Source organism: Triticum urartu, chromosome 7A, assembly GCF_056163025.1.
Source record: "Triticum urartu cultivar PI428250 chromosome 7A, HENAU_Tu73, whole genome shotgun sequence".
In the NCBI taxonomy this organism is placed as follows: Eukaryota; Viridiplantae; Streptophyta; class Magnoliopsida; order Poales; family Poaceae; genus Triticum; species Triticum urartu.
Genome location: NC_141879.1, coordinates 183,007,969 through 183,031,743, shown reverse-complemented (window position 1 = coordinate 183,031,743; position 23,775 = coordinate 183,007,969). Strand labels below are relative to the sequence as shown.

General features: G+C 53.2%; 1 pseudogene; it reads left to right on the top strand.

Moving 5' to 3' along the window:
* Nucleotides 1-331: 331 nt before the first annotated feature.
* LOC147958889 (uncharacterized) overlaps nucleotides 332-23,775 on the top strand; it is a 47,867-nt pseudogene continuing 24,423 nt past the window's right edge.

Here is a 23,775-nt window from a genome sequence, read left to right as displayed (position 1 = left end):
CTTTGAGGCACGTCAGGAGCAGCATGTCATGAGCAGCGGCGACTTCTCTTCATCAGCCAACAACGTCGTGCGCCACGGCAACGGCTCCGGTTCCCGCGACGGCAACCGGAACAACAATGTTGGCCATGGTGGCCATGGAAACAAGAGTGGTGGCAATGGTGGCCGCTATGGTTCCAATGGCAACCGTGGCAACAGCGGTGGCCGTCATAACGGCGGCGGCAGAAACCATCGTCCTCCAAGGTGCCAAATATGCCATGAGGAGGGGCACTACGCCACCGATTGTCGCGATCGCTACAACCATGCCTACCAGTCCAATGACCGCAGCGGCAACATGGCTACATACGGCCACCGCGACAGCAATTGGTACCTCGACACCGGTGCCACTGACCACCTCACCAGCGACCTCGACCGCTTGACGGTGCACGAGCGCGATGGTGGAAAGGATCAAGTTCAAGTTGCAAATGGTGCAGGTTTGGAAATTCCTCATATTGGTCATACTGAACTTGCTGGCTCTAGTGATCCCATCCACCTTAAAAATGTCCTGCATGTCCCTGAAATTCACAAACATCTTCTTTCTGTTTATCGTGTTGTTTCGGATAACCAAGTGTTTGTGGAATTTCACCATTTTTTCTTTTGTGCGAAGGACAAAATTACGAGGAGGGTCCTTCTTGTCGGTAGAAGTCGCAATGGCCTCTACCCCATCCCATATGGTCAACCGTCATCGTCATCATCACGTCGAGCGCTCTCCGGAGTCTGTTCTTCATCGAGTCAGTGGCATCATCGCTTGGGTCACCCATCAAATAATGTAGTTGAGTCTGTCGTTCGGTCAAATAAACTCCCTTGTTCATCGAGTCATGATACTTTCGTTTGTGATGCATGTCAACGAGCCAAAAGTCATCAATTACCTTAAAATAATTCATCTCATGTTTCTTCGAAACCACTTGAGCTTATTCATACCGATGTGTGGGGTCCTGCCCTCGCCTCCACTGGAGGTTTTAAGTTTTACGTGAATTTATCTTCTTAAACATAAATATGATGTCGAACAAGTTTTCTATAATTTTCAGGCCCATGTCGAACGACTCCTCAATGCAAAAATCCGTGTGGTTCAATCTGATTGTGGGGGGGGGGGTGAATACCACCAGTTGCATAAATTGTTTTAGCGTGTCAGTATTTCTCATCGCATATCCTGTCCACATACATCCCAACAAAATGGTATAGCTTAACGGAAGCACCGGCACTTGGTTGAAACCGGGCTTGCTCTCCTCTCTCACTCCTATCTTCCTTTGCGTTATTGGGATGAAGCTTTTCTTACCGCATGTTAGTTGGTTAACCGCATGCCCAGCCGGACCCTTCAAAATATGCCACCACTCACACGTCTTCTTCACATCATGCCTGATTACTCTTTTCTTCGTATATTTGGATGTGCGTGTTGGCCTAGTCTTCGTAAATACAACTCCCAAAAACTTGAGTTCCGCTCCAAGATGTGAGTTTTTCTCAGATATAGTCTGTTCCATAAAGGTTATAAGTGTCTTGACAAGTCCACTGGTCGCATCTATATCTCTCGAGATGTCGTCTTCGATGAAAATGTTTTTCCCTTTGTGACTAGTGCGTGTCCCTACTTGTCTCTCTTAAATCCTCATGTATCGTTTCCTTCCAATGAGTCAGTAGTTCAGGATGCTAATGTGAGAAACTACAACTTGTCGTTTTTGTTTCCTGACTTGTGTCCTGCAGATACAGAGGAACGACATGTATCTACGAGCGCTGGACAGGGCCATAGCGACGTGCATGCTACAACGCCATGCACCGAGCCATCATGTGCCACACGTCCAGTAGCAGGCCCCGGCTGTGATGCTTCTCCATCAGGTGGGCTGACTCCGGCCTCTACCATGTCTATGCCATGTACTGACCAGATAGACGAGCCGGCCTCACCATCAGCGCGTACATCGTCTGCACTTGACGCCTCTGCGCGCATCGATGCCGGACCAGACGCACCGGCGTCTTCAGCGGGCGCTCCTCCATCACCACCAGCCTCGCCAACGACCTCTCCGAGGAGCGCCTCTGCATTACCACCGGCCTTGCCGTCGGTCTCTCCGGCGGCCGCTCCTCCATCACTTCCTGCCTTGCAGCCGGCTTGGTCTGCGGCTCCCCCCGTTGAGCGGACGCGCACGCGTCTTCAGAACAACATACAACGCCCGAAAATGCCCACTGATGGCACTGTCCGGTACAACCCGTATCGCCGTGGTTTCAGTGCTGTTGTGGTCGCTCCAGCTACGTACCGACTGGCGCTCGTTGATCCTACATGGAAAGCCTCTATGCAAGAGGAGTTTTCGGCCCTTCAGCACACCGTGACATGGTCGCTTGTTCCATGTCCTTCCGGCACCAACATTGTCACCTGTAAGTGGATTTTCAAAGTCAACCAACATTTTGATGGCTCTCTTGACAAGTACAAAGCCCGCCTGGTCACTCGCGGGTTCACTCAGCAGTATGGTGTTGACTATCTCGACACGTTTAGTCCAGTTGTCAAACCAGCTACTGTTCGTCTTGTGCTCTCACTCGCTGTTTCACAGGGTTGGTGTTTGCGATAGCTTGATGTGAGCAATGCATTCCTCCATGGTCTTATTGATGAGGAGGTCTATATGCAGCAGCCACCGGGCTTTGAGGATCCTCACGACCCTCACCATGTTTGCAAGCTTCGGAAGTCAATCTATGGGCTGAAACAGTCTCCCTGAGCTTGGTGTTCCCGCCTCAGTGATCGACTGCATCAACTTGGTTTTCAGTCCTCTAAGGCTGACACTTCCCTCTTCATCTTTCGGAAAGGGGGTGTGGTCATTTACATACTTCTTTATGTTGATGATATTCTCATTGCTATCTCCAGTTCTAAAGCGGTGGATCGACTGCTTCACAAGTATAGGGGATCACAACAGTTTTCGAGGGTAAAGTATTCAACCCAAATTTATTGATTCGACACAAGGGGAGCCAAAGAATACTCTCAAGAATTAGCAGCTGAGTTGTCAAATTCAACCACACCTGGAAACTTAATATCTGCAGCAAAGTGTTTAGTAGCAAAGTAATGTGATAGTAGTGATAATGGTAACAAAAGGTAACGGTAGTAAAAGCAACGTTTTTGGTATTCTGTAGTGATGATATCAATAGCATCGGGAAAGTAAATAAGCGAAGAACAATATATGGAAAGCTCGTAGGCAATGGATCGGTGATGGAGAATTATGCCGGATGTGGTTCATCATGTAATAGTCATAACCTAGGGTGACACAGAACTAGCTCCAGTTCGTCAATGTAATGTAGGCATGTATTCCGAATATAGTCATACGTGCTTATGGAAAAGAACTTGCATGACATCGTTTGTCCTACCCTCCCGTGGCAGCGGGGTCCTTACGGAAACTAAGGGATATTAAGGCCTCCTTTTAATAGAGAACCGGAACAAAGCATTAACACATAGTGAATACATGAACTCCTCAAACTACGGTCATCACCGGTAAGTATCCCGATTATTTTCACTTCGGGGTTAACGGATCATAACACATAATAGGTGACTATAGACTTGCAAGATAGGATCAAGAACACTCATATACTGATGAAAACATAATAGGTTCAGATCTGAAATCATGGCACTCGGGCCCTAGTGACAAGCATTAAGCATAGCAAAGTCATAGCAACATCAATCTCAGAACATAGTGGACACTAGGGATCAAATCCTAACAAAACTAACTCGATTACATGATAGATCCCATCCAATCCATCACTGTCCAGCAAGCCTATGTTGGAATTACTCACGCACGGCGGTGAGCATCATGAAATTGGTGATGGAGGATGGTTGATGATGACGATGGCGACGGATTCCCCTCTCTGGAGCCCCAAACGGACTCCAGATCAGCCCCCCCGAGAGGTTTTAGGGCTTGGCGACGGCTCTGTATCGTAAAACGCGATGATTTCTTCTCTCTGATTTTTTTCTCCTCGAAACACAATATATGGAGTTGGAGTTGGAGTCGGAGAGGTGGTGGGCCCCCTAGGGGGGCAAGCGCGCCCCCACCCTCGTGGAGAGGTGGTGGGCCCCCTGGCCTTCATCTTTTGCAGGTATTTTTTTATATTTTCTGAAAATTTGCTTCGTGAAGTTTCAGGTCATTCCGAGAACGTTTGCTCCTGCACATAAATAACACCATGGTAATTCTGCTAAAAACAGCGTCAGTCCGGGTTAGTTCCATTCAAATCATGCAAGTTAGAGTCCAAAACAAGGGCAAAAGTGTTTGGAAAAGTAGATACGTTGGAGACGTATCAACTCCCCCAAGCTTAAACCTTTGCTTGTCCTTAATCAATTCAGTTCACAAACTGAAAGTGAAAAAGAAAAACTTTTACAAACTCTGTTTGCTCTTGTTGTTGTAAATATGTAAAGCCAGCACTCAAGTTTTCAGCAAAGATTATAACTAACCACATTTGCGATAACGCATAGGACTCAAGTTTACTCATATCAATAGCATAATCAACTAGCGAGCCATAATAAAAAATCTTGGATGACAACACTTTCTCAAAACAATCATAATATGATATAACAAGATGGTATCTCGCTAGCCCTTTCTAAGACCGCAAAACATAAATGCAGAGCACCTTTAAAGACTAAGGACTGACTAGACATTGTAATTCATGGTAAAAGATATCTAGTCAAGTCATACTCAATGTAAACTAACAGTAGAGAATGCAAATGACAGCGGTGCTCTCTAACTGGGGCTTTTTAATAAGAGGATGATGACTCAGCATAAAAGTAAATAGATAGTGAAAGTGGTAGTGATCGAGTAGAGGGGGGGTGAATAGGCGATTTTTAAAAGTCTTCAAAACATGGGAGTTTCAAAGAGAAACGATAGAAATAAACGTATTACCATGCAGCGGAAGGTAGACTACACTAAGCAAGCCATAGTCAAGTATTCAATGAAGTGAAAGCACAACGACTAATGGCAGCTAGGCAGTATAGATTAGGTAGGAAGATAGTATGAAGCTAATCAGAACAAGCAGTCACTCAGTGAAGACAAAAGATAATGCAAACAGACAATGACTTCACAAGGACCAACTGTAAATAAAGAGATGGGAAGGATAGAACCAGTGACTCGTTGAAGGCAATGATTTGTTGGACCAGTTCCAGTTGCTGTGACAACTGTACGTCTGGTTAGGGAGGCTGAGATTCAACTCAGAAGACCGTGTCTTCACCTTATTCCCCTTGAGCTAAGGACACCCAGTCCTCGCCCAATCACTCTGGTAAGTCTTCAAGGCAGACTTCCAAACCTTCACAGACTTCGTTCACCGGCAATCCACAATGACTCTTTGATGCTCAGAACGCGACGCCTAACTGGCTCGAGGATTCACAGTCCTCAAGTGTAATAAGTCTTCAGATCACATAGACAGGAAGACTTAAGTGATGCCTAACACTCTTTGGCTCTAGGTGTTTAGGGCTTTATCCTCGCAAGGAATTCTCTCTCAAAGGCTTCGAGGTGGGTTGCTCTCAAACGACAAAAGCCGTACACTAACTCTGAGCAGCCAACCGTTTATGGTTGTAGGGGGTGGGCTATTTATAGCCACTAGGCAACCCAACCTGATTTGTCCGAAATGACCCTGGGTCACTAAGGAACTGACACGTGTTCCAACGGTCAGATTTCAAACACACACGACAACTTTACTTGGGCTACAAGCAAAGCTGACTTATCCAGCTCTGGATAAGATTTGCTCTCATTGTGTTCGCTCGAAGACATAGGATTTTGGTTAAGCATCACTTCAGTCATTTTGACTGGTTCTCTTGGACCCCACTTAACAGTACGGTGGTTCCTATGACTCAACAAAGAAGAAAAATAACGACGAAACAACTAAGTCTTCGCACTCCATAGTCTTCATGCGATGTCTTCTCTTGTCATAGTCTTCAATGTGAATGTCTTCACATACCACTTTTGACTTCAATGTCTTCATACATTTTTGGGGGTCATCTCTGGTAGGAAAACCGAATCAATGAGGGACTTCTACCTGTGTTATCCCGCAATACTCACAAACACATTAGTCCCTCAATCAGGTTTGTCGTCAATACTCCAAAACCAGACTAGGGGTGGCACTAGATGCACTTACAATCTCCCCTTTTTGGTGATTGATGACAAACTGGTTGAAGTTTTCAACGGGTAATAAAATACGTGAAATTGTAAAGGATAGGTTATTGTCTTCATAAGTGGCAAATGCTCCCCCTAAAGATGTGCATATAAGTAATTTGCTCTTGGAATGCAAATGCACATGGCAGGTTGTACTTGTGGAGATCCTCTTCAACTTATGATGACAATTCATCATGCATGATTGGATGTAACGAAGATAATGACATGCATAAGGAAAAATGGACGTCTGCAAATGACCTAAGTGCGGAAGTTATCATCGCACATGCGGAATTTATCATCGCATCACAAAATAGCAAATAAGTAGCAGACGACCATCGAGTTTAAGTGTTACAACTCAAAGAACGAAATGTATCAAAAAGCAAGAGTTGTAAGCACTTGGCAAAAGTAGCAAAAGGTAAAGCAACCACCCATATGGACCCTCTTGAAGACTATCAACTCATATGCTTCTCCCCCTTTTGTCAGTAAGGACCAAAAGGGGTTGAAGACATAGAGCGCCTACTCGTTCCCATGAGGTGCAGGCGAGGCAGCAGGGTCATCGTTGAGGTCCAGTGGTGCAGAAGAACTTGGTGCAGTGTAGACACACGCTGAAGTTGGAAGAGGTGAAGTTGCATCATCTTGGTCATCAATGACTCTGGCATTCACTGTCGCAGCTGAGGACGAATAGTCAGAGTCTTCAAGTGAGGGAGTCCGACGCAAGTGAGCATTCCTGGGAGGAGTTGAGTCAAACTTGAATCGTTCAGTGAAGCCATCGTCTTGCAGATCAGCTTTAGCACTAAGCAATTTCAAACTCTTCCATGACCTCAGACAGGTTTCATGAGTGACAAAGGCATTCTTGGTGGCAAGATTGCGAATGCGGTTGACATCCACCAAGAGGCTTTGCATCTGACGCTTAAGCCAGTCGTGATGTTTGTCCTGTTTCTGGTGTAGCGCGATGAGAAGCTCTCGGTCATTTAGAACACGAGATCGCCTTCGAGGCCTGAGGGAGTCCTGGATTAGGGGGTGTCCGGATGGCCGGACTATACCTTCAGCCGGACTCCTGGACTATGAAGATACAAGATTAAAGACTTCATCCCGTGTCCGGAAGGGACTTTCCTTGGCGTGGAAGGCAAGCTTGGCGATACGGATATGTGGATCTCCTACCATTGTAACCGACTTTGTGTAACCCTAACCCTCTCCGGTGTCTATATAAACCGGAGGGTTTTAGTCCATAGGACAATATACAGAACAACAATCATACCATAGGCTAGCTTCTAAGGTTTAGCCTCTCCGATCTCGTGGTAGATCTACTCTTGTACTACCCTTGTACTACCCATATCATCAATATTAATCAAGCAGGACGTAGGGTTTTACCTCCATCAAGACGGCCCGAACCTGGGTAAAACTTCGTGTCCCTTGCCTCATGTTACCATCCGGCCTAGATGCATAGTTCGGGACCCCCTACCTGAGATCCGCCGGTTTTGACACCGACATTGGTGCTTTCATTGAGAGTTCCTCCGTGTCGTCGCCGTTAGGCTTGATGGCTCCTACGATCATCAATAGCGATGCAGTCTAGGGTGAGACCTTCCTCCCCGGACAGATCTTCGTCTTCGGCGGCTTCGCACTGCGGGCCAACTCACTTGTCCATCTGGAGCAGATCGAAAGCTATGCCCCTGGCCGTCAGGTCAGATTTGGAAGTTTAAACTATACGGCTGACATCCGCGGGGACTTGATCCTCGACGGATTCGAGCCACTGCCGAGCGCGCCGCACTGTCACGACGAGCATGATCTAGCTCTGCCACCGAACAGTGCCCTGGAGGCCGCACCCGCATCGGCTACGACCCTTAATTCGGGCCAAGTGCGCCGATCGAGGATGGGTGGTTGGACGCCGCCTCGGGGGCTGCGATCCCAACGGCGATTGAGCTGAACGCCAGCCCCGTACTCTGCGATACTCATGACTCCAAGGAGCCGGACTCCTCTCCGGACTCCGAACCCTCCGCGCCCCTACCGATCGAATCCAATTGGGCGCCGATCATGGAGTTTACTGCCGCGGACATCTTTCAGCACTCGCCTTTCAGCGATATTCTGAAGACACTAAAGTCTCTCTCTTTATCAGGAGAGCCCTGGCCGGACTACGGCCAGCAAGGTTGGGATACAGACGATGAAGAAACTCAAAGCCCACCCACCACCCACTTTGTAGCCACTGTCGACGATTTAACCGACATGCTCGACTTCGACTCCGAAGACATCGACGGTATGGACACCGATGCAGGAGACGATGAAGAACCAGCGCCTATTAGGCCCTGGAAAGCCACCTCGTCGTATGACATATACATGGTGGACACCCCAAAAGAAGGAGATGGCGATGGAACAGCGGAGGATGACCCCTCCAAGAAACAGCCTAAGCGTCGGCGGCAGCGGCGCCGCTCAAAATCCCGCCAAAGAAAATACGGTGACTCCAGCACGGGTGATAATAATACTCCGGAGAGCGCCAAAGAAAACCCCTTCCAGCAAGAGTCAGCACAGGAGGATGGAGAAGCCAGCCCTCACGAGAGAGCGGCAGACAGAGAGGTCGAGGACGATAACTATATGCCTCCCTCCGAAGACGAGGCAAGCCCCGACGACGACGAATTCGTCGTGCCAGAGGATCCCGTCAAGCAAGAGCGTTTTCAACGCAGGCTTATGGCCACGGCAAGAAGCCTAAGAAAAAACAGCAACAACTTAGAGCTGATCAAGATTTGCTAGTCGACAGATGGACTGAAGTCCTTGCGGCCGAAGAGCATAAACTCGAACGCCCTTCCAAGAGCTACCCAAAGCGCAGGTTGCTACCCCGCTTAGAGGAGGAAGAACTTAAACCTACATCACCAGCACTTGATATGGCCGACCGGCCACCTCGTGGCCGCGACAGAGAGGCCTCTCGGCCCTCCACTTAAGCCGCAACCCGTACCAAGGCACGGGAAAATGCGCCTGCCGGGGTTCTGTTCCACGAGCACCTATGGGACCGGCGGACCGGGTCCCTTTCGGTTCGGCGGGGGCGGAGGTCGCACGAAGAGCGGATCGAGGCGAAGCACACGAGCGGTTTACCCAGGTTCGGGCCGCACGGATGCGTAAAACCCTACTCCTGCTTTGTGTTTTGTATTGAGTTCTTGCTCGGGAGCGCGGAGTGCTACAGTACACTCCAGCAGCTAACGAGACCGAGCATGAGAGTTCTTCCTCCTTTTTCTCGGGACCTCCCCTACGTTGCGCATGGGCCTCCTTTTATATGCTCAAGGGGTCACCGACAGGTGGCAACGTAGACAGGGGTAAAAATGGAAAGATGTTGCGGTTGGTACAGCTACCTGCTACAGTGTATCATACCTAACCCTGACGGCAGGGGACAAGGGCATTAAATGCCCGTCTGTGTCGCCTAAATAGTGCAAAAGGGACCGTCAGAGACGCCACCGCTCGCCACGATGGCAATCTTGTCAGCGCCGCTTGCCACCGCGTACCGCTGGCTGCACAGCCTCCCGCCACGTACGCCTGGAAGGGTCCCAGAGCGACACGTTGGTGGATGTGCTGGAGCGCGGACACAGAGTGGTGGCTTGCCGCGGCAAGCACCTTGCCGCGGTCGTTGTCTTGTCGCGTCCGGGAGCTTGTCGCTCACCGGGCCTTGCCGGGACGCGTGGCGTGTCCCGGCAAGTTCCTTGGGATGCCTTGGTTGGCCTTCCCGGCAAGCTCCTCTTGCCGGGGTCTTGTTTCCTTGGCTTGGATACTTTGTCTTGGTTGGCCTTCCCGGAAAGCTCCTCTTGCCGGGGTCTTGTCTCCTTGAATGGCTCCAGGGGAACCATAGAGGACCTTGGCGGTCACCCGGCAAGCCTTGCCGCGGGATGCTGCGACTGCCCGTGCACAAGTTCGGGATACATGGGTACCCCTACTCTAGTACACCGACAGGAGCCCCCGGGCCTGGGCCATACACGGTGCCGAGCGCTGTTGGGCCAGGCCCAAAACAGGGCACGGGCACGCGCAGCCTGGGTTACGCCGTATCTCTCTCCGTATCCACCGCGCCCTCCCTGAACGGCACGCGTTGAATGCGGCGTCGTGGGAGAGATCGTGGGTGGTTTCTTTATTCGGAAATGCGGAACGTCCGCCCCCTCCCTCCTTATAAGCACGGGAAACAGGGGTAGTTCGCCCATTCGCCGGTTGCTACTCCAATCTCAGAAATCTCCGCCGCTCCCTCGTCTTCCCAAAGCCGAAAAGAGAGCAGCGCCCCGCCCCCCATCGCCACCAGCACCACCAACGCCGTCGACCTCCTCCACCACTTCCGCCATGGCTCCAAGAGCCGACAAGGGGAAGGTTGTGAAGTCGACCGAGGCGTAGCGGCTTGCGGCGCTGCGAAAGGAGCGGGCAATCTTCCCCCCCAAGATTGCCGCGAGGGAGCTGAGGGAGAACTACTACCTCTTCTGGTCGACGGAGACGCGAGCGCATCCGCGCACGAAGGTAATTCCGGCCGCCGCTTGGAAAATGGCTCCAAATGGATATCCATTCTTCGCTTTGTTCTTCTACTGCGGGCTCTGCCCGCCTTTCTCTGAGTTCTTCTGCGATATCATGAACACCTACGGATTCCACCTCCTTGACTTCACCCCCAATGTCGTTCTGACCATGGCAGTTTTCGCACATCTCTGCGAAAACTTTATCGGAGTCCATCCCAATGTAGCCCTTTTTCACCACTTCTTTATGCCCCGAGTAGAGAGAGGAGAACCTTTATCCGGCGGAATCGCCTGGATCTCGAGGGCCGGCAAGAAGGACACTTATCTAGAGGGAGAGTTCCGCGGCAAGTGGGAGGAATGGAGAGCAGACTGGTGCTGGATTGTCGAGGAGAATCCGCAGCCGTTTACCGCCCGGTGCCAAGCCCCAGTAGCACGCAGCAGCGATTGGAGTGACGTGGCCCCGGAAGATGATAGGTTGAAGATTGCCGTCACCCGGATCCTACGCCTCAGGCTTGCCGGGCTCACTGTGGGCGCTGTTGGCGCAGATTTTCTTCGCCGCCGCATTGCCCCCCTGCAGGAATGGGGGAGACCGACCTGGGAATTCAAGAATGCGGCGGATATCAAGAGGCTGCGTCCGGGCCTCAACTTCAACTTCACTGTTTTGGAGCTCAACGCGATGCTCCAGTAGCTGTTCAAGTACGACCCTCAACATCCCGAAGTGTTCAGGTTGCCGGGGGGCGTCGTTCCACTATGCAACAACTCCTCGCTCGACCGCATCCGTGCAATGATGCCGCTGTGCGATTCGCATGGAATTGTCCCAACTTGGCAAGAGCCTGCAGACGACGTCGTGCAGCAATTCTTTGACGGCTTGGTAGAAGTGCCGGTCTGCTTCGATGAAAAGGATAGGCTCACCCGCGACACCACCGATGCGGAGATGACACGCATCGCCACCAGGCTGGAAGAGGCGGCGGCAGCCGCAGCCGCGGGCGAATTTGGATTCACCGTAGAGGAGGCAGATGCAGCAGAGGCGGCAAGCCGTGCCGAGCGAGGGGAGCCCGCCGGCGAGAAAGTGCTTCCCGGGCATGACGTTGAGTCGAGCGAGCCCGCCAAGGATACGAGCGGCTCGCTGGAGATCAACTCCTCTTCCTCCTCATCTTCAGGCAGCTCGCCGCAAGCAGAGCCTCCATCCCCACCAAGAAGGCGTCTCCGCAAGGCCGGGGACGTAGCGGAGCGGCAAGCGAGTGAACAGTCGCCGCGCCGCGTGACGCGCTCCACCGCGGCAAGCACTGTTGCTGCAGGAGCACCTCATGCTGCTGCGGCAACTGGAGCGGGGTCGTCTCAGGCCACCGCCACTGTTCCCGCCAAGCGGCCAAGGGAAACTACTCCTCCGCCTCCTCGTGCTGGACGTGGGCCGGACTTCGACTTCTCCGCGTTCAGCTCCGACGAGGAAGAAGAAGAAGAGTAAGCTTCTCTTGTTGTACTTGTAATTCCTCAATTCTTGTTGTTTTGTCTTGCATCTCATTTGCTTTACCCTGAACTTTTTCCTTTTTAGGACTCTGGCCCAGAGAGCAGCGAAGAGAGCCAAGGTCCCGGTGATTATCATCGAGGACGAACCCACTGCGACAGCAGGGGGTGCGTCCGAGACAACCTTGCCGGACCCGGCAACTTTTCTCCAGAGCAGCCCCTAGCGTAAGTATAGGGTTCGCTTTCTGGTGTGAGGCGCACATGGATACTCGGTATTTGCTGATATCTGACTGTTGGTTTGTGTAGGAGCAGAGCAGCCTCACCAGGAGCGCCCGGAGGCCACCCCCGAAATGCCAAGGAAGAGTCCTCCGGCAAGGGAGAGTTCTCCGGCAAGGGAGAGCTCTCCGACAAGGGACAGCACTAGCGGCCCTCCGGCGGCGGGGACCACGACTGCAGAACCCGGTGCAGGTAATCCTCTCGCTTCAAAACTTCCTTTGGGTTCTTCTTCTTTTGATCTTCTTTTTGGATATTGGCTTGACTCTTCTCCCTTTTCCGGCCGTCAGACCTATCTGCTGCTGACGATCCCGCCGGCGCAGAGGCCGCCAAAGCTGCTGCCGCAGAAGCAGGCGGGGGGTCTGGTGATCGCACTAACGGCCCTGAGGCCGCAGGAGCGCCAGGCGCTACGTCGACTGCCGACCCGTCCGCCGCTGCCGCAGCGCCAGGCTCCGAAGAGCCCCAGCCAGGCGTCTACTTGAAGGCCGGCAATGGCGTCTTCATCAACCTCCCCTGGGCGTCAAGCTCCAGGCCGCCGATCGAGGGAGAGAGCTTCGACGGAGAGGTGCTCGCCTCCGCTGGGCTGACGCTGGTTGATGCGCCGAGCAGCAGCAGCGGCGAGCCTGAGGAGGAGCGGTTGCTGCGGAAGCTGTTGTCGCTCTACCGCGCGCGGCAAGCCAAGCTGGAATCCCGCGAGGCACTTGTCGCGAAGGCGGGAGTGGACATCGAGAAGCGCGTGGAGGAGCTTCTGGGTCTCCACCAGGAAGCTCTCTGGTCTCTGGCAGATGAGCGGGAGCAACTCGCCGAAGAGCAGAAGGCCTTCTTCCTCGAGAAGGCCAATGTTGAAGAGCAACAGCGGCTTGCCGCTGAGAAGCTGTCTGCGCAGGAGGGCGAGCTGGCGCAGCGGAAAGTTAACCTCGACAGCCACGAGGAGGAGCTTGCCGCGCGTGAGCAGAACTTCGGCGGAGCCCTTAAGCAAGCAGAGGATGCTGCCGCAGCCGCCGAGGCCGCCAAGAAGGAGCTGGAGACCAAGGTGGCACAGCTGGAGGCCGATCTTAAGGTGAGTGGCGAAGAGCTTAGCGCCGCCAAGGACTCCAATGCAGATCTTGAGTTGAAGCTGACCACTTTGACCAAGACGCTGGACGGCGCCAAGGAGCAGGAGGTGGCCTTGAAGGAGGAGATCAAGGCCGACAAGGCGCTGCTGGAGAGTGCTGCCGCCGCCCAGAATGCTTTTAGGGAAAATGTGGAGCACTGGACGGAGGGTCTTGTGAATGTTGCCGCAGACATTGACAGGGAGCTGGCGCAGCTGGGGATGGAGGATCTCGGGTATCCCTCCGACGAGAACCTCCAACCCAGCGCCAAGCTCATCTTGTTCTTCAAAGGCGTGGCGACGGCCCTCCAGCGACTCCGGGAGAGGATCCCAAAGCAGCTGGCTGACGAGTCGCGCAAGATCTGCGCGGGAGCTCTTCAAAAGGTGTTGGTGAAGGTGGCCTTCCGCAACCCGGGCCTCAACCTCACCAACGTCCTCAAGACCCTGCCGCCGGATGCCGATCTGGAGGCACTCAAGACCCTTGTCGCACCCATTGTGGACAAGGTGAGCGGGATCAAGAGGATTGAGGGCGATTGCGTAGACTAGGCCGCCCGTTTTCTTCTTTTCTTGTCGCTGCTGGCCATGTTATGAAAACAATCTGTTAGAGCCGCGACAAGCTATCTTGTAATATAACTCTATTCTGGATAATGATTGCAATGTTATTCCCTTTACTTGATTCCTCCCTTTGTATGTTTTTGCCCTACGCTTTTAGGGAACTTGCCGGTGCAGGCACCCTTGCCGCGAGCGCTGAGTGCGGAACGTCAGCAGCCTGCTGGCGGTGCCGTTACCGACAAGAAACCTTGTCGCAACTAGTCGCAGCTCACTTAAGTTGTTGAGCGGACTCGAAACAAAGTAAGGGCGCAACTAGCTGTGAGTTGGTTCCTCCGCGCACAGGTTTTCCATACAAAGTGCGGTCGTTCAAGGGAGATAACTTAAAAAATTTAAAAACCTGATTGCTCAAACTTTGGCAAGTTAGCTTTTCTGTTGTTTGCTTCCCGGTAAGGCGAAACTTTCTTGAACGACGCCTGGTCCATACCATTATCTTCTCCTTTCCCCCCCGGCAAACTTGTGGGCGAGGGAACCTTCCTTTCCTTGAGAAAAAAGAAAGAAGAGAAAATAAAGATATGGAGCCTTACGGCTCGTTATTGCTTACCGGGGAGTAGGTGCTGCACAAAGTGTCAGATCACATATGCAAAAAATAGGAAGCATGAAATTGACAAGATGTGCGGAGCACATGAGCTTTACTTATGCACGGGGTCTGCGCCCGGCTTTGTACAAAGGATTACATGCAACAGCGGCAAGACTTGTACAAAAGGTGGTTGCTGGAACAGGTTCCGGCAACCGCGCCTTACGGGTAAAACTTACGAAGATGCTCAATGTTCCAGGAGTTACTCACCGGAATGGCATCTTCGGTCTCAAGGCGGACAGCGCCAGGCCTAGTGACTCGTTTCACCCGGTAAGGGCCTTCCCACTTCGGCGTCAACTTGTTGGAATTCTTGGCGGACTGAACATGCCGAAGAACAAGGTCGCCTTCCTCGAGACTTCTGGCGTTAACTTTGCGGCTATGGTAGCGGCGCAAAGCTTGTTGGTAGCGAGCAGCTCGTACAGCAGCCTGAAGACGGTCTTCCTCAAGGAGCAGCGCGTCATCTTGTCGCAGCTGCTCTTGCTCAAGCTCATCATAAGCGAGCACTCGAGGTGACCCGTATACGAGTTCCGTGGGGAGAACTGCCTCTGCTCCATAGACTAGAGCGAAAGGTGTCTGGCCAGTGGCTCGATTTGGCGTCGTCCTGATCGACCAAAGAACCACCGGCAGCTCCTCGATCCAGTTTCTTCCGCACTTGTGCAGCCTGTCGAAAGTCCTGGTCTTGAGTCCACGCAGCACTTCAGCATTTTCCCTCTCCGCTTCACCGTTGCTTCTCGGGTGAGCAACAGAAGCGAAGAAAATCTTGGCGCCAAGATCTTGGACGTACTGCATGAAGGTGCGGCTCGTAAATTGCGTACCGTTGTCGGTGATTATCCTTTTAGGGATCCCGAAGCGGTAAACAATCGACCTGAAGAACCTGACTGCTGACTATGCTGTCACCTTCCTCACTGCTTCCACTTCCGGCCACTTTGTGAACTTGTCGATTGCAACGTACAAGTACTCAAAGCCCCCGATTGCTCGGGGAAAGGGGCCGAGGATGTCGAGCCCCCAGACCGAAAATGGCCAAGATAAAGGGATTGTCTGGAGAGCTTGAGCTGGTTGGTGTATCATCTTGGAATGGAACTGGCATGCTTGACACTTGGTTACTTGTGAAGTTGCAACCTGGAGGGCTGTCGGCCAAAAGAAACCTTGCCGGAATGCCTTGTCGGCAAGTGCTCTTGCGCCAATGTGGTGACCACATATGCCTCCATGTATCTCTGCCAACAGCTTTTGTCCGTCTTCCCGGTGAATACACTTCAATTTCACACCGTTGAGTCTTCTTCTGTACAGTGTCTTGTCGACAAACTGGTACATACTTGACTGCCGGGCTACTCTTTCCGCTTCTTCTTGCTCTTCGGGAAGTTCTCCTGTCTGAAGGAAACGGACAATCCGCTGTGCCCATGCTGGAGCTTGTGGCTCGACCACAAGGACTAAAGGCAAATCTGCTGCTGCGGGAACATCCGCTTCTACGGCGAGAACCTGCGGCTCTGCCGGAGCTTGACGTTCCCCGGCAAGCTTGCCGGAGCAAAACTTGTCGGGAGCTTCTGCTTCAACGGAACAAACCCTAGGGCTTGCCGAAGCAGACTGCTCCTCAGCGCTCTTGGCGTTGATTTTGGGGACCTTCTTGGCGGCGGCTTTGGGAAGCTCTGCCGGCTAATAGTCACCAGAAATCAACTTCCTCTTCTTGCTCTGTCCAGTTGATGGCGTTACAGACGGTTAAGTCAGCTTCCTCTTCTTGCTCTGCCGGACTTGGTCTTCTTCTTCCCCCCGGGAGCTTCAACGGCAGGTGACTTGCGATCTGCTGCGGCTGCCGCTTCCCGGTAGATCTTGTCGGCGCAGATAAGAGCATCCTTCTTGTCGCCAGGGACAGAGATGACGCTTATCGGGCCTGGCATCTTTAGCATGTTGTATGCGTAGTGAGAGGCTGCCATAAACTTGACGAGTGCTGGACGGCCGAGTATCCCATTGTAAGGCAATGGAAAATTGGCAACGTCAAAAGTGACCCTCTCAGTCCTGAAGTTCAACTCGCTGCCAAATGTTACTGGCAACGTGACCTTCCCCTTCGGCTTGCTCCTTCCCGGGTTGATTCCTTGGAATGTGCCGGTCTCTTCAAGCTCGCTGTCAGGGATCTGGAGTTTCTGGAGTACAACGGAGGAGATCAGGTTCAAGCCAGCCCCGCCGTCAACTAGCATCTTAGTGACCTTGAGGTTGCGGATAGTTGGTGAAACCAACATCGGCAAGCACCCGACCGCAAGTGTGCGATCAGGGTGGTCCTCAATATCAAAGATGATAGGCGTGCTGGACCATTTCAGAAGCTTGCGTGACTCGACAGGTGGTTCTGCCGCATTGACTTCCCGCACCCACTGCTTGAGTTGGCGGTGCGAAGTATGCAGAGAAGCACCGCCATCAATGCACAAGACCTCTGTGGCTTTCTGGAACTCCTGCTCACTGGTCTCGACATCATCCATGTATTCGTCGTCGTCGTCATCTTCATCCTTGTCGCGGCCGCGGGGAGGTCTGTCTCCTTGTCGCTGCTTGGCTTTGTCGCGGCGTCCTCCCCGGCCAGCGCGCTTCTTGCCGGATTCTCCAGCGCCTCCTTGGGCCCTCTCTTTGTCGCGTCGCTCGTACTCAGCCTTTTGCTGCTGGACAAGCTGCTCGACCTTCTTGTAGCTCTGGAGGTCATGGCCCTTGGTGCGTGGATCTTGCAGTACTGCTTGTCGGTGTCGTCCTGCTTGTCGGTGACCGCCACAGCCTGGCAGTTGGTGCATGCGGCAATCTCCTTGCCGGAGCTACCAGCCTTGGCTTTCTTGGCGCCACCTTCGTTGCCGGACTGCTCAACGACTAGCACATCTTTGCCTTTCTTCTTCCTGTTGTTCCGCCGCCGGTTTTTCTTTGCCGGGGCAGCATCCTCGCTGTCAGATCCTCCTGCTCCTGCATTCTCTCCGGGGAGTTTCCTCCCTTCTTCAGCACGTGCACACTTGTCGGCCAGGGCATACAGCTCACTGACGTCTCTGATCTTGCACATCGCCATCTCCTCCCGCATCCTGCGGTTACGCACGTTCTGATGGAACGCGCTGATTACCGCGGCAGGGTGGACATCTGGGATGTTGTGCTGTACACGGCTGAATCTCTGAATGTACTTGTGCAGGGGATCTCCTTCCTTCTGGGTGAGAAGATGAAGGTCACTCTCTTGGCCATGAGGTTTGTGGCCGCCTGTAAAGGCGCCAACAAACTGATGGCATAGGTCTGCCCAGGAAGATATGGAGTTGTCCGGCAAGTGCATGAGCCAGGACCTGACGTTGGGCTTTAGCACCAACGGGAAGTAGTTGGCAAGGATCTTGTCATCCCGCCCCCCCGGCAGCCTGCACCGCGATGGTGTAGATGCTGAGGAACTCCGACGGATGCGACTTGCCGTCGTACTTCTCTGGTACATCTGGCTTGAAATTCTTCGTGCTGGGCCACTGGACTTGCCGCAGCTCACGAGTAAACGCAGGGCAACCTACCGCGTATGGCAAGCCACCTGGTTCCCCTGGCGCATGCATGTCGACAGAGGGCCCAGCGCGCTGGTCCGATTGACGTCGCGCTTCTCTTTGGCGCTCGATGCGAGTACGAGCGTCTTCTTGCTGTCGTTCGTGAAGAACTTGGCGCTGATCGCGACGAGCTCGTGGATCTGATGACGCGGTGGAGTCGCTATCGAGGTGGGTCCGGCGAGTCGGCGATCTTGGCCTTCGGGGCGGAGAGTGCACAGTGGTTGCACCCCCACCGGTCTTGTCGCCACCGGCTCGTGCCTGGCTGACTTGCCGCGGCTGCGACGTGCTCGGCTGCCATTGAGTGTCGCCGTTGGCGAAGCCGATGAGACTCTGAATGGTGGCCCTCCAGTCGTCGATCTTGTCTGCCGTTGGAGGGTAGTCCAGGAGCAGTTGAGCTCGCGCCAAAGCTTCTGCTGCAGTGGCGGGTGGCGGTGGCGAACGGTGCGAGGAGTGGGATATGCTCGGACTTCTAACTATGTTAGAAGGAGCAGTATCCCGTCCAGGCGACCGTGGCTCGCTCGTGCCAGCATGTTGGCGTGCATGCTGGTCTTGAGCACTCCGAGATCCACCAGCTCGATCTTGATCCAGCAAACGCATGGTACCGTGAATACCATGACGCTGCCGGTCCCGCGCCTCATGAGATGGGCGCGGTGCATGTACGGATGCCGAGGTCTTGGAGTGCGCCCGCTCGTTGTGGGAACCGGCTATGCCGCCGATGGGCAGCGCAGCCTTGTCCTTGGACCTGGAAGCACGGTGAGCTCCCTCGTCGACGCCCGTTCTTCCGCCGGCGTCTGCCCCATCAGCCGTTTGCTCCGGCGGTGGTGGGTTCAGGGCGGACGGAGCAGCTGCCTCCGAAGCCTTCTTCTTCGGCGGCATGTCGATGAAGATGATGAAGATCTAGCTCGTGTGAACGCCGGATCTGGTTCACACAACCTCGACGCCCCCTACCTGGCACGCCAAAGATGCCGGGGTTCTGATCCACGAGCACCTATGGGACCGGCGGACCGGGTCCCTTTCGGTTCGGCGGGGGCGGAGGTCGCACGAAGAGCGGATCGAGGCGAAGCACACGAGCGGTTTACCCAGGTTCGGGCCGCACGGATGCGTAAAACCCTACTCCTGCTTTGTGGTTTGTATTGAGTTCTTGCTCGGGAGCGCGGAGTGCTACAGTACACTCCTGCAGCTTACGAGACCGAGCATGAGAGTTCTTCCTCCTTTTTCTCGGGATCTCCCCTACGTTGCGCATGGGCCTCCTTTTATATGCTCAAGGGGTCACCGACAGGTGGCAACGTAGACAGGGGTAAAAATGGAAAGATGTTGTGGTTGGTACAGCTAACTGCTACAGTGTATCATACCTAACCCTGACAGCAGGGGACAAGGGCATTAAATGCCCGTCTGTGTCGCCTAAATAGTGCAAAAGGGACCGTCAGAGACGCCACCGCTCGCCACGATGGCAATCTTGTCAGCGCCGCTTGCCACCGTGTACCGCTGGCTGCACAGCCTCCCGCCACGTACGCCTGGAAGGGTCCCAGAGCGACACGTTGGTGGATGTGCTGGAGCATGGACACAGAGTGGTGGCTTGCCGCGGCAAGCACCTTGCCGCGGTCGTTGTCTTATCGCGTCCGGGAGCTTGTCGCTCACCGGGCCTTGCCGGGACGCGTGGCGTGTCACGGCAAGTTCCTTGGGATGCCTTGGTTGGCCTTCCCGGCAAGCTCCTCTTGCCGGGGTCTTGTTTCCTTGGCTTGGATACTTTGTCTTGGTTGGCCTTCCCGGCAAGATCCTCTTGCCGGGGTCTTGTCTCCTTGAATGGCTCCAGGGGAACCACAGAGGACCTTGGCGGTCACCCGGCAAGCCTTGCCGCGGGATGCTGCGACTGCCCGTGCACAAGTTCGGGATACTTGGGTACCCCTACTCTAGTACACCGACAGTGCCAGACCTGCGAGATATGCTGGAGGACAAGGCAAGGCAAACAAGATTGATCTACGGATCGCATGGGCGCCCCATGACTCGAGACGGTAACCGTCATGCTGGACACAAATCCGATAGGGCCGAACACAATAGACAAAGCTCATTGGAGCTACGTCGTGATATAGCCCAGTACAGAGGCGCCGCACACCCACTATGCTTCACAGACGAAGTAATGGATCATCAAATCCCCAAGGGTTTCAAACCCGTAAACATCGAATCATATGATGGCACAACAGATCCTGCGGTATGGATCGAGGATTATCTCCTTCATATCCACATGGCCCGCGGCGATGATCTCCACGCCATCAAATACCTCCCACTCAAGCTTAAAGGACCAGCTCGGCATTAGCTTAACAGCTTGCCAGCAGGATCAATCGGTTGTTGGGAGGACCTGGAAGCCGCATTCCTCGACAATTTCCAGGGCACTTATGTGCGACCACCAGACGCCGATGACCTAAGCCACGTAATTCAGCAGCCAGAGGAATCGGCCAGGCAATTCTGGACACGGTTCCTAACAAAGAAAAATCAAATAGTCGACTGTCCGGACGCTGAGGCCCTAGCAGCCTTCAAGCACAATATCCGTGACGAGTGGCTTGCCCGGCACCTTGGATAGGAAAAGCCGAAATCTATGGCAGCACTCACGACACTCATGACCCGCTTTTGTGCGGGAGAAGGAAACTGGCTTGCTCGTAGCAACAATATGACCAAGAACCATGGTAATTCGGATACCAGGGACAGTAGTGGCAGGTCGCGTCGCAACAAGCAGAAGCGCCGCACTAACGGCGACAATGCTGAGGATACTGCAGTTAATGCCGGATTCAGAGGCTATAAATCCGGTCAGCAGAAAAAGCCATTCAAAAGAAATCCTAGGGGCCCGTCCAGTTTGGACCGAATACTCGACCGCTTGTGCCAGATACATGGAACCCCCGAAAAGCCGGCCAATCACACCAACAGGGATTGTTGGGTGTTCAAGCAGGCAGGAAAGTTAAATGCCGAAAACACAGACAAGGGGCTGCATAGCGATGACGACGAAGAGCCCCGACCGCCGAACAACAGTGGACAGAAGGGTTTTCCCCCACAAGTGCGGACAGTGAACATGATATACGCAACCCACATCCCCAAGAGGGTGCGGAAGCGCGCGTTAAGGGATGTATACGCGGTAGAGCCAGTCGCCCCAAAGTTCAACCCATGGTCCTCCTGCCCGATCACCTTTGATCGAAGGGACCATCCCACTAGCACCCGTCATGGCGGATTCGCCGCATTGGTTCTAGACCCAATCATTGACGGATTTCATCTCACTAGAGTCCTTATGGACGGCGGCAGCAGCCTGAACCTGCTTTACCAGGATACAGTGCGGAAAATGGGCATAGATCCCTTGAGGATTAAGCCCACCAAAACGACATTTAAAGGCGTAATACCAGGTGTAGAGGCCAACTGTACAGGCTCAGTCACACATGAAGTGGTCTTCGGATCTCCGGATAATTTCCAAAGCGAGGAGTTAATATTCGACATAGTCCCATTCCGCAGTGGCTATCACGCACTGCTCGGGCGAACCGCATTCGCCAAGTTCAATGCGGTACCGCACTACGCATACCTTAAGCTCAAGATGCCACGCCGTCGAGGAGTAATTACGGTCAATGGAAACACCGAACGCTCTCTCCGAACGGAGGAGCACATGGCGGCCCTTGCTGCGGAAGTACAAAGCAGCCTCTCCAGGCAGTTCTCCAGTCCGTCCATTAAACGTCCGGACACCGTCAAGCGCGCCCGGAGTAACCTACAACAAGACCGCCTGTCACGTTCCGAGCAGGCGTAGCAATGCGGCCCCAACCCCAGCCCTCGCAAAAATGCGACACCAGTACTTCGCGTACATAACTACGTTCTAGAAATACCATGGGTGCAGGGGGAGGGGCACCATCACGGCACGCCCGAAACACGGCTTAAACTGCACCAGGGGCTGCCGATTTTTTAATTTTCTCTTACTTTCAGGACTCCACTCTTCGGAAGGCCTGTTCGGCAGTTCAATTGCCGCACAAATGATGCAAGAACCAGGGAAGCAGACAAGCCATGCCGCATTACGGGACTCCCAGGTGATCTCTATCATGAGCAGTATACGTGTTTCGCTTACCATTCCGCAGCCTGCCCCTGGAACGGACATGTTAAATAGTCCAACCTTTTGCTTATCGCATTATTTGTATCGTTCTGCTTTGATCGCAGCCCCTTTTAATAAACAATGCATAGCTTCTGTCTATTTTTGCATTACTCTTTTTTTTACAAATATATGTTCCTTAACGACATGTTGCATCCGTACACTTTGGTACGGCCAAAATACGCCAAGGGCTTTAGTACCCCTCAATATGGTGTGAGAAGTCCGAACACTTTAACAAGTGCGGCACCCCAAACTTATAGCATTATATGCATCGGCTCCGAATCATGTCTTGGGTCAATAGTTGGGTTTGCCCGGCTCCTATGTTTTGGTGCCTTACGTTCCGCTATATCGGCTAAGGTAGCACTAGGAGAACTACTGCGATCGTGCCCCAGTTGAGCTGGGTCGAGCACCTCAGTAGAGAGAGCTAAAACTGACTGTCATGATGAAGCGAGAGTTGGTCGATGTTCGAGAGGTTTTTCGAGTCCCTAAAGACTTATGCCGCTTAGAGCGAGGAGTCGGCTCTGTCCGGCCAAGGCGTGGATAGCGCCCTGAACTCAGTCTTCCAAATACCAGGGGCTTCGCCGAAATTTAAAATTATAGAATTCTATGGCTAAGTGAGAGTGTTCAAGCATTATAGTCTGATTTCCTTGTTCATTGTGCTGAGCGCCTCCCTCGAAGGACCCAAACATGGGAAAAAGAGCGCTAAGGTTTATCCCCGAACACCCCAGCACTAGCGGCACAGGGCCAGAAGCCGATGACTCGCCATCTCTTAGAATTGATAAAAAGCCGCACAGAAGGTAATATTTTAAATTCCAATAGCATTGCTTAGCGCATATGAACAAGTTTTCAGCGCACAGGACAAAACGAGCGAGTTTTACTCAAAAATTAAATCCTTGGAACACTCATCCGCCATAAGGCAGGCACCCTTCAGAACATCCTTATAATAATTCTCGGGCTTGCGATGCTCCTTCCCCGGCGGTGGCCCGTCCTTCACAAGCTTCTCAGCATAGAGCTTGCCCAGTGCACCTTAGCATGGGCAAGGGCCCTACGGGCACCTTCAATGCAGATGGAGCGATTGATGACTTCGAGCCTTGGACAGGCCCCCACCAGCCACCGCACCAGCCCGAAATAGCTCCCAGGCAGAGCCTCTCCAGGCCACAACCGAACTATGAGGCCCTTCATGGCCTGTTCGGCCGCCTTGTGGAGCTCAACCAGTTGCTTCAGCTGGTCGCTCAGGGGCACAGGGTGTCCGGCCTCAGCATACTGAGACCAGAACACCTTCTCCGTCGAGCTGCTCTCCTCGGCTCGATAGAATGCGGCGGCATCAGACACGCTACGGGGAAGATCTGCGAATGCTCCTAGAGAGCTCCGGATGCGGGTAAGTAACAAGTAACTCACGTTTATGTGTTTTCTTTGCATAAAGAATGCCTTACCCGCCGCTATCTTTTTCACCTCATCCAACTCCTGGAGGGTCTTCTGGGATTCGGCCTTGGCAGACTTGGCATTTTCAATAGCCACCGCAAGCTC